At 43.1% G+C, this 15888-nt stretch overlaps 1 non-coding gene across 1 annotated transcript; it reads right to left on the bottom strand.

Moving 5' to 3' along the window:
* Positions 1 to 6039: 6039 nt before the first annotated feature.
* Positions 6040 to 6173, bottom strand: LOC112587160. The gene has a single exon (XR_003111688.2). It is a non-coding gene; the product is annotated as a small nucleolar RNA SNORA70 (small nucleolar RNA).
* Positions 6174 to 15888: the final 9715 nt, after the last annotated feature.

Below are 15888 nucleotides of genomic sequence, written 5' to 3'. Positions count from 1 at the left end.
GCGTTCTCTTAAACAAGTGGGACCTGATTAAACTTAAAAACTTTTGCACAGAAAAATAAACTATAAGCAAGGTGAAAAGACAGCCCTCAGAAAGGGAGAAAATAATAGCAAATGAAACAACTGACAATTTTGGATTAATTTCCAAAATATACATGCAGCTCATACAACTCAATGCCAGAAAAACAAACAACCCAATCAAAAAGTGGGGAAAAGACCTAAGCAAGCATTTCTCCAAAGAAGGCATACAGATGGCTAACAAACACATGAAAAGATGCTCAACATCACACATTATCAGAGAAATGCAAATCAAAACCACAGTGAAATATCACCCTCACACCGGTCAGAATGGCTGCTATCAAAAAGTATACAAACAATAAATGCTGGAGAGGGTGTGGAGAAAAAGGACCTTACCTCTTAATTGCTTAACCTCTCAGAGCCTCCAGTGCCAAATCTGCTATATAGAGAGAATAATACTATATAGAATAATGCTATATAGAGAGTGTTGAGAGGACTTTTAGCTTTTGTCCTGAAAGGTGGGCACTTGGAATCACCCTCTCTCCATTATGCACAATGGTGTAGCAATAAATCCCCAGGAGGAAATTGGACTGCTAGTGGGACAAAGGAAATGGATGTAGGCATGTGACCATGTGAATTGACTAAGCCGATGACTTACTAGTTAAGTCAACTTTATAATTTATTTTTCTTTGAGGTTTGTGTAAATAAATCTTGCCTTTCTAGATTTCCCCCATGCAGCTCCTCCATCATCACTGTGCCTGTCGCCCCTGTATTTCTCTTTGTTAGCACTTGCCACACAGCATTGAGAGTATCTGTTGGTGAATAGGATGAGGATGAGTCCTATTCATCTTTGTCTTCTTAGGTCTAGCAAAGTGCTTAACACATAGAAAACACTTGATGAACTATAGTTGAATGAAACAGTATGTGAGGGCATCTTACCAGAAACACAATTTGAGCAACTGGGAATGTTAAGGAGTATGTTTTTTGGGGGTAGAAAGCATTTCAACATCATTTTTAGCGTGTGCATGTGTAAAACCCCCTCCACAAAGGCACACGGATTTGAAAGCGCAAGAGTCATAATGTAAAGCACAGGGACTTATGTACTCTGTGTATTTCAGCTTTTATTGTTAAAATTATTTTATCTTATGTTTTTGATTTTTGGAGAATATTTTTTTATCCCCCACAAAAGCTTTGTTCATTTAGAAAATTTCCTTGCCTTATTTAATGTTACTCAGATATTTTCTTTTTAATCTGCAGACACATTATCCTGTTCCCCAGGATACTCCATATTTCTGTAATCTCCAAGGTATTTGCTGGAATCCAGCTCCATGGTTCTAAGGAGAAACTTGAACTGTTTGGGGCATCAATAGACCTGGTGAATTTAGTTACTACAGTGGCCACATACAAATGATTTCTTTCAGTCACACTTTAGCCCTAGATAGGTAATCTCATGAATCAGGGCAGAATTCCAGAGTCTGGATTTTATCATAAAATTCGATCCTTCTGTTCTTCCCCTGCCCCCTTTAGTTAAATGACTGGCAAGGGATTGTGGAAAATGGAGACTTTTGTGATCCTAGATTTCTGCCTTCCTGGTCTACTCAGAGCAAGCAACAGAAACTGACTTAGGAGCAGAAAAGAAATACGTTAAATGCACATGGGGCAACCCCCACCACGACCTGAAAGGCTGGGGGCCTGGGCGGTCAGGACCAAAGCTGGAGTTGCAGACAGATCATGGCCCCAGAACTGGACTGCTGAGGCCCCGGTAGCTGTTGCTTTTGACTCCGGACACCACGGCTTGTGTAGTTGCTGCTAGCATGCTGTACACTACCGACTCTGCTTCCCTTGGGAGTGGGGAACTGTCCTCCATCATTTGTCTTCAGATAGATTCTTCATGGTCGCAGCTTATCTGCATCTCTTACTGCTCTTTCAGAGTCCTGGATGGGACCGTCTGAGCAGATGGGCCTGGGCCATGTCCCATGCCCTCGCTTCAAGGCAGGTTGGGAAAGCAAGCATCACATTTAAGTCTCTGCCTCCTAACAAGATGCTTAAGAGAGAATTCCCCAAACACAGAAAAAAAATTTTATCTGCTGGGTCACCGGAATGAAAATGTGCATGATATTTGATTTTAAGCTATTGTTTATAATAGTAAGAACACTATCTCTTTGATGTTTTTAGATCCTGATATTAAAATGTTTTGTTTGTTTAATGCAGCAGCATGGATGGATGAAGGACTGTGACAGAATGTACTATTTTCCTGTGCATGTCTGAATGAAGTCTCATTGGCCATGAGGCAAGGTTGCATAGAACCTAGCACAAAGACTTTGGATCCTGGCTTTTAATCTAGGTTCTCCCAAGCTGGGTGACTTGGGAGCCTTGGCTTCCTCATTTGTAAAATGGAGAAGACCTTAGCACTTATTTCAGACTTAGGGTTTTTGTGAGATGACATCTATAAAGCTCTGATTATAGTGCCAAGCATATTATAATGCTTTATCAACAGTAGTATTATGAACCAGTTGGAGAAACTTGAGTTATGGGATTGGCCAGATGAGTCGAAACGCAAGGCCTACCTATATTCAGGATGTACCATACATGCACCTTCAAGAATAATCTGGGAAATAAAATATTTATGTTACATTAAAAAAAAGAATAAAATTTGGGGGGGTAGGAAGGTGGGTAGTTCCCTGGTGACCTAGTGGTTAGGATTCCAGGCTTTCACTGCTGTGAAAGGGTTCAATCCCTGGTCAGGAAACTGAGTTCTTGCAAGCTTCGCAGCACAGCTAAAAACAACATCAATATACAAAAATAATCTGGGGGAAGGAGGTCATGGTGAAAGCTGGAGTGAGTGACCTCCAAGTTGGATGACCTCCATCAAATAAGATGGGCAAATTCCCGGACACCAGTTGGCCACAGGTGCCTGAGAATACAGTTTTCTTTCAAAGTACAATTAAATAGGAAAAGACTCCGTGATCTCAAGTTGTAGTCACCCTGATGCCTCATCTGCGTAGTTTAGGCACAGAGATTAACCACTGCAGGAGGAAATGGCTTATTTCCAGTTTACAGAGTGTTTTTATAGGGGGATGTCTTTGCAGAACTCAAAAGGAAGGTGTTCTCAGATGATCTCAGCAAACTATGTTTAGGTTAGGATTCTGGGAACGTCATCAGTCTGGTCACACTCATATTTCTGTTTTTGTTCCAGTTATCCAGAAAACAATAAATAGGTTTTATTTCTGCTAAGTGCTAGCATAAGAGACATCTCTTTTTGATGTTATTTATTGGGAGGAAATATAAAAGATGCCATTAGTGCATCTAATGGAAATGATCTGTTGGTGTTGGCTGATTCACCTCTTCAGGTATGGTATCAATTTTATTATTATTTAGCATTTTTGCCAAATTAAAAATGAGAATGAATCACCCAAGAGAGAAAGACATATTCTAAGAGATGCACTTATATTTGTTTTCCCCAAAGGAGGATCATTTGAATTTATATAAGCTGTTATTTCAGAGTTAGCCCATCACCTCTACTACTGGCACACTTAGATCTGGGTTGATTGTAAAAAGCACCATTTAAATGTTTTCATGGTGGTGTTAGGGAGGGAATATATACACACTGGTCACCAAGGGAGAGGTTGAAATCATTGTTTCCCGATTAATGGAAGCAGGGAATGTAATAAACAACCATTTGCATGTAACAGTTGGATGTTTCCTGGTGGTGGCAATGATTCATCCCTGCTTTCTACAGTAACTAGAGGAAAATGAAACCCAGGTCTTAGGACTTTCAGGTAACTATAGAATGTAAAATTCAAAACCCACCTCATCTCCTGTTCTCTTAGCTCACCTTCCTTGTGTCCCTTCTTTTGCAAAAAGTAGTTTTCACTCTATTTATTTTTCACCAGAGGCTTCCTAATTTACACAGGGAATTTGGTTAATGCTGCTGCTGCCAAGTCGCGTCAGTTGTGTCCGACTCTGTGCGACCCCATAGACAGCAGCCCAACAGGCTCCTCTGTCCCTGGGTGTCTCCAGGCAAGACTACTGGAGTGGGTTGCCATTTCCTTCTCCAATGCATGAAAGTGAAAAGTGAAAGTGAAGTCGCGCAGTCGTGTCGGACTCTTTGCGATCCCATGGACTGCAGCCTACCAGGCTCCTCCGTCCGTGGGATTCTCCAGGCAAGAGAACTGGAGTGGGTTGCCATTGCCTTCTCCGTTGGTTAATGCAGGGAAGGCAAATACATTTCAACTCTCAGGTTTCAACTTGACATTAACTGGTTTCTAAATAATGTTGCCTCTAGGAACAATGGGAAGGAGGGCAGTGTGGTTGATTAGTATAGTACTTACCATGGGTTGGAAAGGAAAAAATGTCATTTGTTTTGCCATCCTCATCCAGGGCAAGGTGGAAAAGTCAGGAATCAGGTCTGGCCTTGACCAGGCTGTCACAATATTATGAGATTTTGGACAAGCCTCAGCATTACATCTTTTTCAAATGCCTATTTGGGGGATGGGAGATAGTCTATCATACAAGATGCACAAGTCTGTTATAGAGATCAAAAAAGATTTGAAAGTATGGGATCTGTATAGTATAATGAATTTAATTAGGTGCCCCAGAAACCTTCAGAAAGAAGTATTTAAACTTTCCCAGTATGTTAAATTCCCCAGCCGTACTTAGGATGCCTTGGACTTGGCTTCCAATGTGTGTGACCAAATTCCCCTCACAGAGGCACAGCAGAGAGCTACTTGCATAACTGAGATGGAAATAATAGGATGCCTAGTATGGAAAAAAAAGATTTAGCTGAAAGAAAGAACTATAGCATAATTGTATTATAAACATGAGGGCATAAAAATCAGCTATTCCATTTCTAAAATCCTTGAGTAGAATGAGGAGTAAGGGAAAGGTCTTGGGTAAGACCTTTTTCTTACTCTCCATCCATCCAAAAAATATTTATTAAGCACCTACTATCTATCAAACACTAGGGATACAATTCTAGGCAAACCCGATGAACTCCTTGATTTCCTGGCATGTATATTTTGTTGAGAGAAATAAACCAAGATAAAAATTTTATTTCAGATGATGATATGTGCGATGAAAATAAACAGTGTTTTTGTACAAAGGAACTGAAAGTAGAGCTTATGAACAGAAAGAACTCCGTACTTTTTCAGTGAACCAATAAAGGCTTTTTATGGGTCACCAGTGGCCACAGAGCACAGGTTGACAGCAGATACTTTCAAGAATATCAAGAGTAAGAGCCATATCCATTGTAATCTTAGAGTTCCCTTGGGGTACGAAAGAAACTTCATTTGCCTGATGGAGTGGGAGTTTGGCTCAGAGGATTGCGACCAGAGCTTTTATGTCTTTCTGTTTCTGCACTCCCTGGCAACGTTTCTGTACCTACAGTGATGTCGTAAAAGCTATTCAGTCTTCACGGTGATGGGGCGCAGAGGAGTTGCATTAGGAATTTATGGCCGCTAGAGACAGGGCGCTGGAGAAACCAACTTATAACAAGACAACTTGTATAAATCTTGTTGACTGAGGAAAAGGCAGAGCATTTTATGGACCTAGAAAACAAATGAGAGAGAGAGAGAGAGAGAGAGAGAGAGAGAGAGAAGGTCTCAGAGCTCAGAGAAAGTGGGTTCAGAAGAGAATTCAAGGTTGATAATAGATCAGGCTTGAGAAGCAACTGGACCAGACGGGACGCTCTGGGAGCCAGAGGATGAAAGCTAGTTTCATTGATACTGCGATTTCACCCCTCATTGTGGGAAGGAAAGTGGGAATAAAATACCCTATGTGAATTCTGTTTTAAAAACACATAGTAACTAAAATGAACTCGCAATCGGACCCCCAAGTGAAAGTGAAGTTTCTCAGTTGTGTCCGACTCTTTGCGACCCCTTGGACTATAGCCCACCAGGCTCCTCTGTCCATGGGATTCTCCAGGCAAGGGTTCTGGAGTGGGTTGCCATCTCCTTCTCCAGGGGATCCTCCCAACCCAGGGATAGACTGGGGACAGCAGGCCAGTCATGAATGCCCACTAGAAAGAGTTGTCTCCAAGGTCCCTTAGGGCAACCTGTACAGGCAACAGGTGCATACACAACCAAGGAGGCTGCTGTCTGCAGCCATTGCACACTAGGCCCCCATGGGGAAAAGAGCACAGTCGGCTTAATTGGCTCCCCAAAAGGTACCCTAAATTTGAAGTGTTTCTCATTTGTGCTTTTTGAAGAAAACAATTAGTAGTATCACCTGTCGACTGAAAAATATGCACAATCTAAAAGTTGAGAACTATGTTTTATTTGGCAAACAGAACTGAGGACTTAAGTCTGGAAGGCAGCCTCTCAGATATCTCTGAGAGACTGCTCCAAAGTGGTAGGGGAGGGGCCAGGTTATCTAGGAAGTTTCACAACAAAGACCAGACAATTGAAACATCAAAAGGTTACTGTTAATTAAAGAAAATCGGATATCTCAAGTTAATGAGTTTAGCTTGTTGCTGTATATGGGAACATGTAAGAGTCCAGGCTCAATGAAACCATTCCTTTGATGTGCATGTTAACCATGTAGGCCAGTGTTGGGCTTTTCTCCGTCCCGAACTCCCTCAGGATTCAGAGTCAGGGTGGCTGCTGTGGTTGATGGCTTGACGGCTGCGGCATCCTTTGTTTATTGATATAGCAGGCAACATCTTTCATCCACACAACAGAAACACTGTCACCGGATTGTGAAGTCCCTCTCCTTTCCCTCACCCTGCCATCCTCCCCTCCTGGCCTTGGTATATGGCTTTAGGTCCAGGGAGGGCTCAAGTTGAGAGGGGGAGACAGGTGATAAATGCCCTTTTTCTCTTTGTGTTAGTCTGGTGAGATGCAAAGCCCCCTTGACTCTGACAGGTCCGGGCCATTTGTACAGAGAGATGACAATGAGATTTTGGGACTTGTGTGTTTAGCCTTGTTCGAGCTGCCAGATGAGGCGAAAGGAGCAGTTGTTTCAACTTCATCATTACCTTTAAAATCTCACAGTCCAGGGAATTCCCTGGTGTTCCAGTCGTCAAGACTTGGGCTGTCACTACTGTGGACTCGGGTTCAATCCCTGGTTGGGGAACTAAAGATCCCACATGCCATGCAGCCAGAAGAAAAGAAAAACAAAACATACCACCAAAATCATTGTGGTCAAATCTGATTATATCTCAGTGCTGCTGCTACTGCTAAGTCACTTCAGTCGTGTCCGACTCTGTGCGATCCCATAGATGGCAGCCCACCAGACTCTCCTGTCCCTGGAATTCTCCAGGCAAGAACACTGGAGTGGGTTGCCATTTCCTTCTCCAATGCATGAAAGTGAAAAGTGAAAGTGAAGTCGCTCAGTCCTGTCCGACCCTCAGCGACCCCATGGACTGCAGCCTTCCAGGCTCCTCTGTCCATGGGATTTTCCAGGCAAGAGTACTGGAGTGGGGCGCCACTGCCCTCTCCACATCTCAGTGCTAACACCATAGAACTCCAGGATATTCAGAGGCCCCCAAAGCCCATGGAATATAGCAGTGTTTGGATTTACCATTCTGTTTTCCATCTGCTTGTCTGCAGGTCTTCCTGCAGACAAGCATGAACATGCTTTACTGGTATTTCTCCCTGCATTACCTACCTCCTGTTCTTGGCTCTCCCTTTTGAGGCTCTCTCATAGGGTCAAATTCTTCTGGCCCCTTTCATCCTTCAGGACCTGCCAACAGATTTGATGCTTCTCCTACCTTGTTTCCCTGTCCTGGCACTTATCCTACACTGTTGTCTAATCTTCCTTTTCTCTAAGGGCTGTGGAAGCAGACACTCTCTTCCCTGCTCACCATCACCTCTGCAGGACCCAGTGCCATGCCTGGCATTCATTCATTTGCCAGATGAATGGGTTGATGGCCCGCCCATCTGTGCCTGGGTTCCTGGTCACTCTTCTGTTTCACTTCTTCATCTGTAAAATTAAGCCTGCCCTTTAGTTACATCACAAGGAAATCACAGGATTTCCTTGAGGGTCAAGCCAAGTAATGGATTTTTTTTTTTTTTTTGAATACAAAAGGTTGGGTAAAGCTTCATGGTGGTGTTAAATGTGAGTGTGCTGTTGAGTGGAGAGAGGATGTTGGAGGTGTCCCCTTTGCTGCTCATTCCTGCTCTTCAGATACAAACATGTGTCAGGTCTAATCAGTGCTACTTTTTCAGAGCACAGACTGACAGACACAGACAGACTTTCCTCTCTGCTCCTGTCAGGGTAATGGGTACCTACTGAGATGCTCATCTTCATTTATCTAATAGAGGGTGTTCGTTTTGATTTATTCAGGAGGTTTGCCATGATTAAGTTGTCCTCTTTGTTATTAAGATAAAGACTGACCTTTTCTTTCTGGAGGTGAATGACTAACGAAAGATAACTTTTTTTTTTTTTTTAACCATCCAGTCAGGTTAATTGGATGGTTTCTATCCAGAGACCAATCTGTTATTGATTTAACATTGGAAGTTCTTTATGAAAAACTTAATGCTTTTCCTAAAGCATTAAGTGATATTAAACCACGGACTAACCAATAGGCACGAGAGAAGAGGAGGTAGGTTTTTAAAGTGGACTCATTGGGGAGGCATCAACTGGGAGGTTGGGACTGACATATACATACTATTAAATATAAAGTAGATACCTAGTGAGAACCTACCATGTAGCACAGAGAAATCTACTCACTACTCTATACTGACCTACATGGGAATAGAATCAAAAAAGAGTGGATATATGTATATGTATAATTGATTCACTTTGCTGTACAGCAGAAACTAACACAACATTGTAAATGAACTATATATACTTCCATAAAAATATTTAAAAAATAAAATAGGCTTATAATTCAGTTCAGTTCAGTTGCTGAGTTATGTCTGACTCTTTGCAACCCCAGGGGCTGCAGCATGCCAGGCCTCCCTGTCCATCACCAACTCTTGGAGTTTACCCAAACCCATGTCCATTGAGTCGGTGATGCCATCCAACCATCTCATCCTCTATCATCCCCTTCTCCTCCTGTCTTCAATCTTTCCCAGCATCAGGTTCTTTTCCAACGAGTCAGTTCTTTGCATCAGGTGGCCAAAGTATTGGAGTTTCAGCTTCAACATCAGTCCTTCCAATGAACACCCAGGACTGATCTCCTTTAGGATGGACTCGTTGGATCTCCTTGCAGTCCAAGGAACTCTCAAGAGTCTTCTCCAACACTACAGTTCAAAAGCATCAGTTTTTTAAGGGATCTCCACACTGTTCTCCATAGTGGCTGTAACTAGTTTGCATTCCCACCAACAGTGTAAGAGGGTTCCCTTTTCTCCATACCCTCTCCAGCATTTATTGCTTGTAGACTTTTGGATCACAGCCATTCTGACTGGCATGAAATGGTACCTCATAGTGGTTTTGATTTGCATTTCTCTGATAATGAGTGATGTTGAGCATCTTTTCATGTGTTTCATGCTAACGTAGCCATCTGTATGTCTTCTTTGGAGAAATGTCTATTTAGTTCTTTGGCCCATTTTTTCATTGGGTCGTTTATTTTTCTGGAATTGAGCTGTAGGAGTTGCTTGTATATTTTTGAGATTAGTGTTTGTCAGTTGCTTCATTCTGAGGAAACCAGAATTTAAAGAGACACTTGTACCCCAATGTTCATCACAGCACTGTTTATAATAGCCAGGACATGGAAGCAACCTAGATGTCCATCAGCAGATGAATGGATAAGAAAGCTGTGGTACATATACACAATGGAGTATTACTCAGCCATTAAAAAGAATACATTTGAATCAGTTCTAATGAGGTGGATGAAACTGGAGCCTATTATACAGAGTGAAGTAAGCCAGAAAGAAAAACACCAATACAGTATACTAATGCATATATATTGAATTTAGAAAGATGGTAACAATAACCCTGAATATGAGACAGCAAAAGAGACACTGATGTATAGAACAGTCTTGTGGACTCTGTGGGAGAGGGAGAGGGTGGGATGATTTGGGAGAATGGCATTGAAACATGTATAATATTATATATGAAATGAGTTGCCAGTCCAGGTTCTATGCAGGATACTGGATGCTTGGGGCTGGTGCACTGGGACAACCCAGAGGGATGGTACGGGGAGGGAGGAGGGAGGAGGGTTCAGGATGGGGAACACGTGTATACCTGTGGCAGGTTCATGTTGATATATGGCAAAACCAATACAATATTGTAAAGTTAAAAAATAAAAAAAAAACAAAAACAAAAGCATCAATTCTTCAGCACTCAGCTTTTTTTATAGTCCAACTCTCACATCCATACATTACCACTGGAAAAACCATAGCCTTGACTAGACGGACCTTTGCTGACAGAGTAATGTCTCTGCTTTTTAATATGCTATCTAGGTGGTCATAACTTTTCTTCCAAGGAGTAAGCATCTTTTAATTTCATGGCTGCAATCACCATCTGCAGTGATTTTGGAGCCCCCCCAAAATAAAGTCTGCCACTGTTTCCACTGTTTCCCCGTCTATTTCCCATGAAGTGATGGGACCAGATGCCATGATCTTAGTTTTCTGAATGTTGAGCTTTAGGCCAACTTTTTCACTCTCCTCTTTTACTTTCATCAAGAGACTCTTTAGTTCCTTGCTTTCTGCCATAAGGGTGGTGTCATCTGCATATTGGAGGTTATTGATATTTCTCCCTGCGATTTTGATTCCAGCTTATGCTTCATCCAGCCCAGTGTTTCTCATGATGCACTCTGCATATAAGTTAAATAAGCACGGTGACAATATACAGCCTTGATGTACTCCTTTTCCTGTTTGGAACCAGTCTGGCTTTCAGTCTTATTCTTAGAGTAGCCTTAACACTTCTCCATTCATATAGCACAGATGATAAAACATCGATGTTAATGGTGAAAAAAATTATCCACAGTGAGGGACACCCAGAGAGGTTCTCAGAGTTACATGGAGAAGAGAAGAGGGAGGAGGGAGATAGAGGTGACCAAGAGAAGAAGAGGAGGAGTCAAAGGGGAGAGAGCAGTCTAGCCAGTAATCACTTCCCTATGTGCTCTCCAGAGTCTGGAACACCCAGAGAGATTCATGGAGTTACATAGAGAAGAGAAGAGGGAAGAGGGAGATAGAGGTGACCAGGAGGAGAAGAGGGGGAGTCACAAGGAGAGAGACAGGTCTAGCCAGCAATCAGTTCCTTAAGTGTTCTCAACAGCCCAGAACACCCAGAGAGATTCACAGAGTTAAGTAGAGAAGAGAAGGGGGAGGGAGGAGATAGAAGTGACCTGGGGAAGAAAAGGGAAAGTCAAAAGGTGAGAGAGCAATCAAGCCAGTAATCACACCCGTACGTGAAAATGGATACTGAAGATGAGATTCTTAAAGGTGCAAAATTGATAACAAATACTGAAAAGCAAAGATTAAAAATCTAGAGTAGAGGTTAGACTCTCAAAAATACAGTGTTATAAATATGAAACAAAATCAACCACAAAAATTATAAAAAAAAATATGAAATTTGCTTTAAAAATAGGGCCTTTTTTGGCAATGTAATAGTAGGTTATAAAAATGAAAATTAAAGGAGTAATATAAAGAACTTAAAAATAAAAAAAATGGTAATAGTAAAAATATATCTAGGAATTTCTCTGGAGCTGTTGAGGGCAGTGTGGAGTCAGTTCAGTTTCAGATAGTTCCTTGTTCCAGCTTGTACTTCTTCTCAAAAATATAGGCCCCCTCCAATGCTTAGTCAATGTTAACTACAGGGTTTTAATCTGTTGCACCTGTCACTTCCAGGGTGGTTCCCTCTTCTTTATTTTGGCTTCCTGTTTGCAAGTCTCTTCAGTGTCTAATTTCCGCCCTGACACAAGGGGGTGAAGGTGGTCGTTTATTTAGGCTCACTTGTTCAGTTGTGTTGTGGGGAGGGAGGAACACTGCAAACAAATATCACTGGCATGTGTGGGGAGTGCTCACAGTGTATGGACCACACTGGGTTTGCTCCAGCTCACGGCGCGTGTGGTTTCCCGGTCTACACTGCTCAGGCTCCATGTTGCTCTGCAGGGGAACTGTCCAAAGCGGGCTCCAAGTTTCATGCACTTCCCAGGTCTAAGCTGCTCAGGTTCAGGTTCTCAGGTACTCCACAAGGGCACAGACTCGGTTGGGCTTGCGTTTTGTGCCCTTCCCAGGTCTGAACAGCTCAGGTGACCAGGTGCTTGGCAAGTGCACTGTCCCAGGTGGGCCATGGTCTTTATCTCCACCCCTGTCCTGGGCACTTGGTTTCCTGGGTGCACCACGAGAGCACCATCTCAGGTGTGCTGTGTGTCTCCTCTGGGGAACTGATCTCAGGCTGCGACCCTCCTGGCAGATGTCAACAGTCCAGGATCCCAGGAAGACGTGGTTAGCAACTGGGAGCCTGCTCACAGTTTGGTGGAGGATATCGGTCTCTGGGGCCGAGATTGCCCCTTGCCTTCCATATCTGACTGTAGCACGCCTGCCTCTCTGCTTCCTGTTGGATGCGGGAGGGGCCTGTATGCAGCAGGCTAGCTCTCCTTTGGTATTCGTTCAATCCTTTGTTCTGTGAGCTGGCCAGGATGTGTGTTAGGTTAAAGCCTTTCTTTTTTTTTTTCTTTTCTTTTATTTTTTAACTTTACAATATTTATCGGTTTTACCATATATCAACATGAATCCACCACAGGTATACATGTGTTCCCCATCCTGAACCCTCCTCCCTCCTCCCTCCCCGTACCATCCCTCTGAGTCGTCTGAGTGCACCAGTCCCAAGCATCCAGTATCGTTCATCAAACCTGGACTGGTGACTCGTTTCATATATGATATTATTCATGTTTCAATGCCATTCTCCCAAATCATCCCACCTTCTCCCTCTCCTACAAAGTCCACAAGACTGTTCTATACATCAGTGTCTCTTTTGCTGTCTCGAATACAGGGTTGTTGTTACCATCTTTCTAAATTCCATATATATGTGTTAGTATACTGTATTGGTGTTTTTCTTTCTGGCTTACTTCACTCTACATAATAGGCTCCAGTTTCATCCACCTCATTAGAACTGATTCAAATGTATCCTTTTTAATGGCTGAGTAATACTCCATTGTGTATATGTACCATAGCTTTCTTATCCATTCATCTGCTAATGGGCATCTAGGTTGCTTCCATGTCCTGGCTATTATAAACAGTGCTGCGATGAACATTGGGGTACAAATGTCTCTTTCAATTCTGGTTTCCTCAGTGTGTATGCCCAGCAGTGGGAGTGTTGGGTCATAAGGCAGTTCTATTTCCAGTTTTTTAAGGAATCTCCACACTGTTCTCCATAGTGGCTGTACTAGTTTGCATTCTCACCAACAGTGGAAGAGGGTTCCCTTTTCTCCACACCCTCTCCAGCATTTATTACTTGTAGACTTTTGGATCGCAGCCATTCTGACTGGCGTGAAATGGTACCTCATAGTGGTTTTGATTTGCATTTCTCTGATATGTTGAGCATCTTTTCATGTGTTTGTTAGCCATCTGTATGTCTTCTTTGGTGAAATGTCTATTTAGTTCTTTGGCCCATTTTTTGATTGGGTTGTTTATTTTTCTGGAATTGAGTTGTAGGAGTTGCTTGTATATTTTTGAGATTAGTTGTTTGTCAGTTGCTTCATTTGCTATTATTTCCTCCCATTCTGAAGACTGTCTTTTCACCTTGCTTATAGTTTCCTTGTTGTGCAGAAGCTTTTAAGTTAATTAGGTCCCATTTGTTTATTTTTGTTTTTATTTCCAATATTCTGGGAGGTGGGTCATAGAGAATCCTGCTGTGATGTATGTTGGAGAGTGTTTTGCCTATGTTCTCCTCTAGAGCCTTTCATGGTAAAGTTCTCTCTCTCTTTTTTTCCTCTCTGGCTATCCCACAGTTTGGGTTGCTATATCATATTAGCTCCCTCAGATTGTCCTCAGGGCATTCAGACTCGGCCCTTACCCTAAGCATGCAGCCCACGCCTCCCTGTCTAGCCCCTGCTTGCTGGTGGCCGACCCGAGCGTCTGGGCTACTTCTCCGCTCGGAGTTGCGTTAGCTTAGGCACGTCCTCTGTGGGTTTGTTTTTTTTTTTTTTCCTCCTGGTTATGTTGCCCTCTGAGGTTCCAAAACTCCCTGCAGACCCGCTGGTGAGAGGGTTTCCTGCTGTTTGGAAACTTCTCCTTCATGACTCCCTCCCCAGGACAGGTCTCCATCCTTAATTCTTTTGTCTCTCTTTTTGTCTTTTATATTTTGTCCTACCTCCTTTCAAAGAGAATGGGCTGCCTTTCTGGGTGCCTGGTGTACTCTTCCAGTGTTCAGAAATTGTTTTGTGGAAGTTGTTAAGCATTCAAATGATCTTTTGATGAATTTGTAGGGGAGAAAGGGGTCTCCCTGTTCTATTCCTCCACCATCTTGGGACTGCCCCCTGGAAGTGCATCTTATCCCCAGGCTTAGGGCATGTAAGTAGCTACACATGGCTAGACATACAGTCCTGTAGCATCTGAATGGTAAGGAGGCACCAGGTTTAAAAGCCCAATTTCCTGTGTGTGTTTATGAGGGTGTGTGTGTGTATGTGTGTGTGTCTGATACACATGACAGGTGTTGATCTGCTGGTTTGTGTAAACTCTTTGCAAACACAGTCTAACTCCTGAGGAACTAATTGGGAAGTTCCCAGGGTAGAAGAAGATCCACCACAAACTGCAGCTTTGCAGTAGTAGGTAGCGGGTTTGCTTGTTTTCTCTTGGCAGTAATTGCTTCCTTGCCTAAAGAAGGTATAGGGGAGACAGCGGTGCTCACCAGGAGCTCTGGGCCCACGGTTTCTAAGTGGTCTCAGGCAGGGCCTGAGGCTTCCAGCCAAGTAGCTGGTTGTTACTGAAAGTCAAACATTTAGTTTTGAGTTCAGCTCCCATTTGGAATTCATTTCCCAGACCTCGAAGTATGAGACGATGCAGTTGTTATTTATTTATTTTCCTTTATTCTTAGGCTTGTTTGCTTTCTGGCAAGGAGTCAAGGTTGTTTCTGTGAAAGGCTGGAGTCCTTAGGTATTTGTAAGATGAGGAAAATGCCACGGATGGTGTGTGAAGGGGATGTACAGAAATTGGACAGGAGGGAATTGAGCCAACTCTGCCTGAATTATGTTGGTTTTCTTCTGCCTTAGAAAATCAGAAAGCGAGAAGCACCGTGGTCCATCATTGTAACACCCACATCCCTCCCTTTCTCCCTCCTTCCCTCCCTCCTTTCCTCTCTTCCTCCCTCCTTTTCTCCTCTCCTTCCTTCCTTCCCCTCTCCCTCTCTCCCTTCCTTCCTCCTTCTTTCCTTCCTTCCATATTAAAAAACAGAGTTGAGTATCTATTATGAGCTAAGTAATACCATGGTAATTTAAACACAGTCCCTAGCTTCTGGAAACTCATGATTGAGTAGGCAAGACAGACAATAAACAGGACACTGCAATCTTGCCAAGTACTTATTACACCAGAAGTCTGTGCAGACCGTCCAGGGTGCACAGTAAAGAGGGCTGTTACCTCTGTCTGGCATGGGGGGTTAGGGGATCAGGAAAGACTTAGAGCAGTGTTTTCAGCTGAATCCTAAAATCCAGTCAGAAGGAGGGGTAGGGTGATGAAGAACCAAGCCAAGTGATGGGTCATCATTATGGAAGTGGACAGAAAGGGGTGAATTAAAGTTGTACTATGGAGAAGACATGGAGAAGGCAATGGCACCCCACTCTAGTATTCTTGCCTGGAAAACCCCATGGACAGAGGAGCCTAGTGGGCTGCTTAGCTCTAGCCTAGCTAAGAGTCGGACACGACTGAGTGACTTCACTTTCACTTTCCCCTTTCATGCATTCGAGAAGGAAATGGCAACCCACTCCACTGTTCTTGCCTGGAGAATCCCAGGGATGGGGAGCCTGGTGGGCTGCCGTCTATGGGGTCG

Source organism: Bubalus bubalis, chromosome 9 (assembly GCF_019923935.1).
Source record: "Bubalus bubalis isolate 160015118507 breed Murrah chromosome 9, NDDB_SH_1, whole genome shotgun sequence".
Lineage (NCBI taxonomy): Eukaryota > Metazoa > Chordata > Mammalia > Artiodactyla > Bovidae > Bubalus > Bubalus bubalis.
This window is presented reverse-complemented; position numbering and strand designations above follow the sequence as displayed.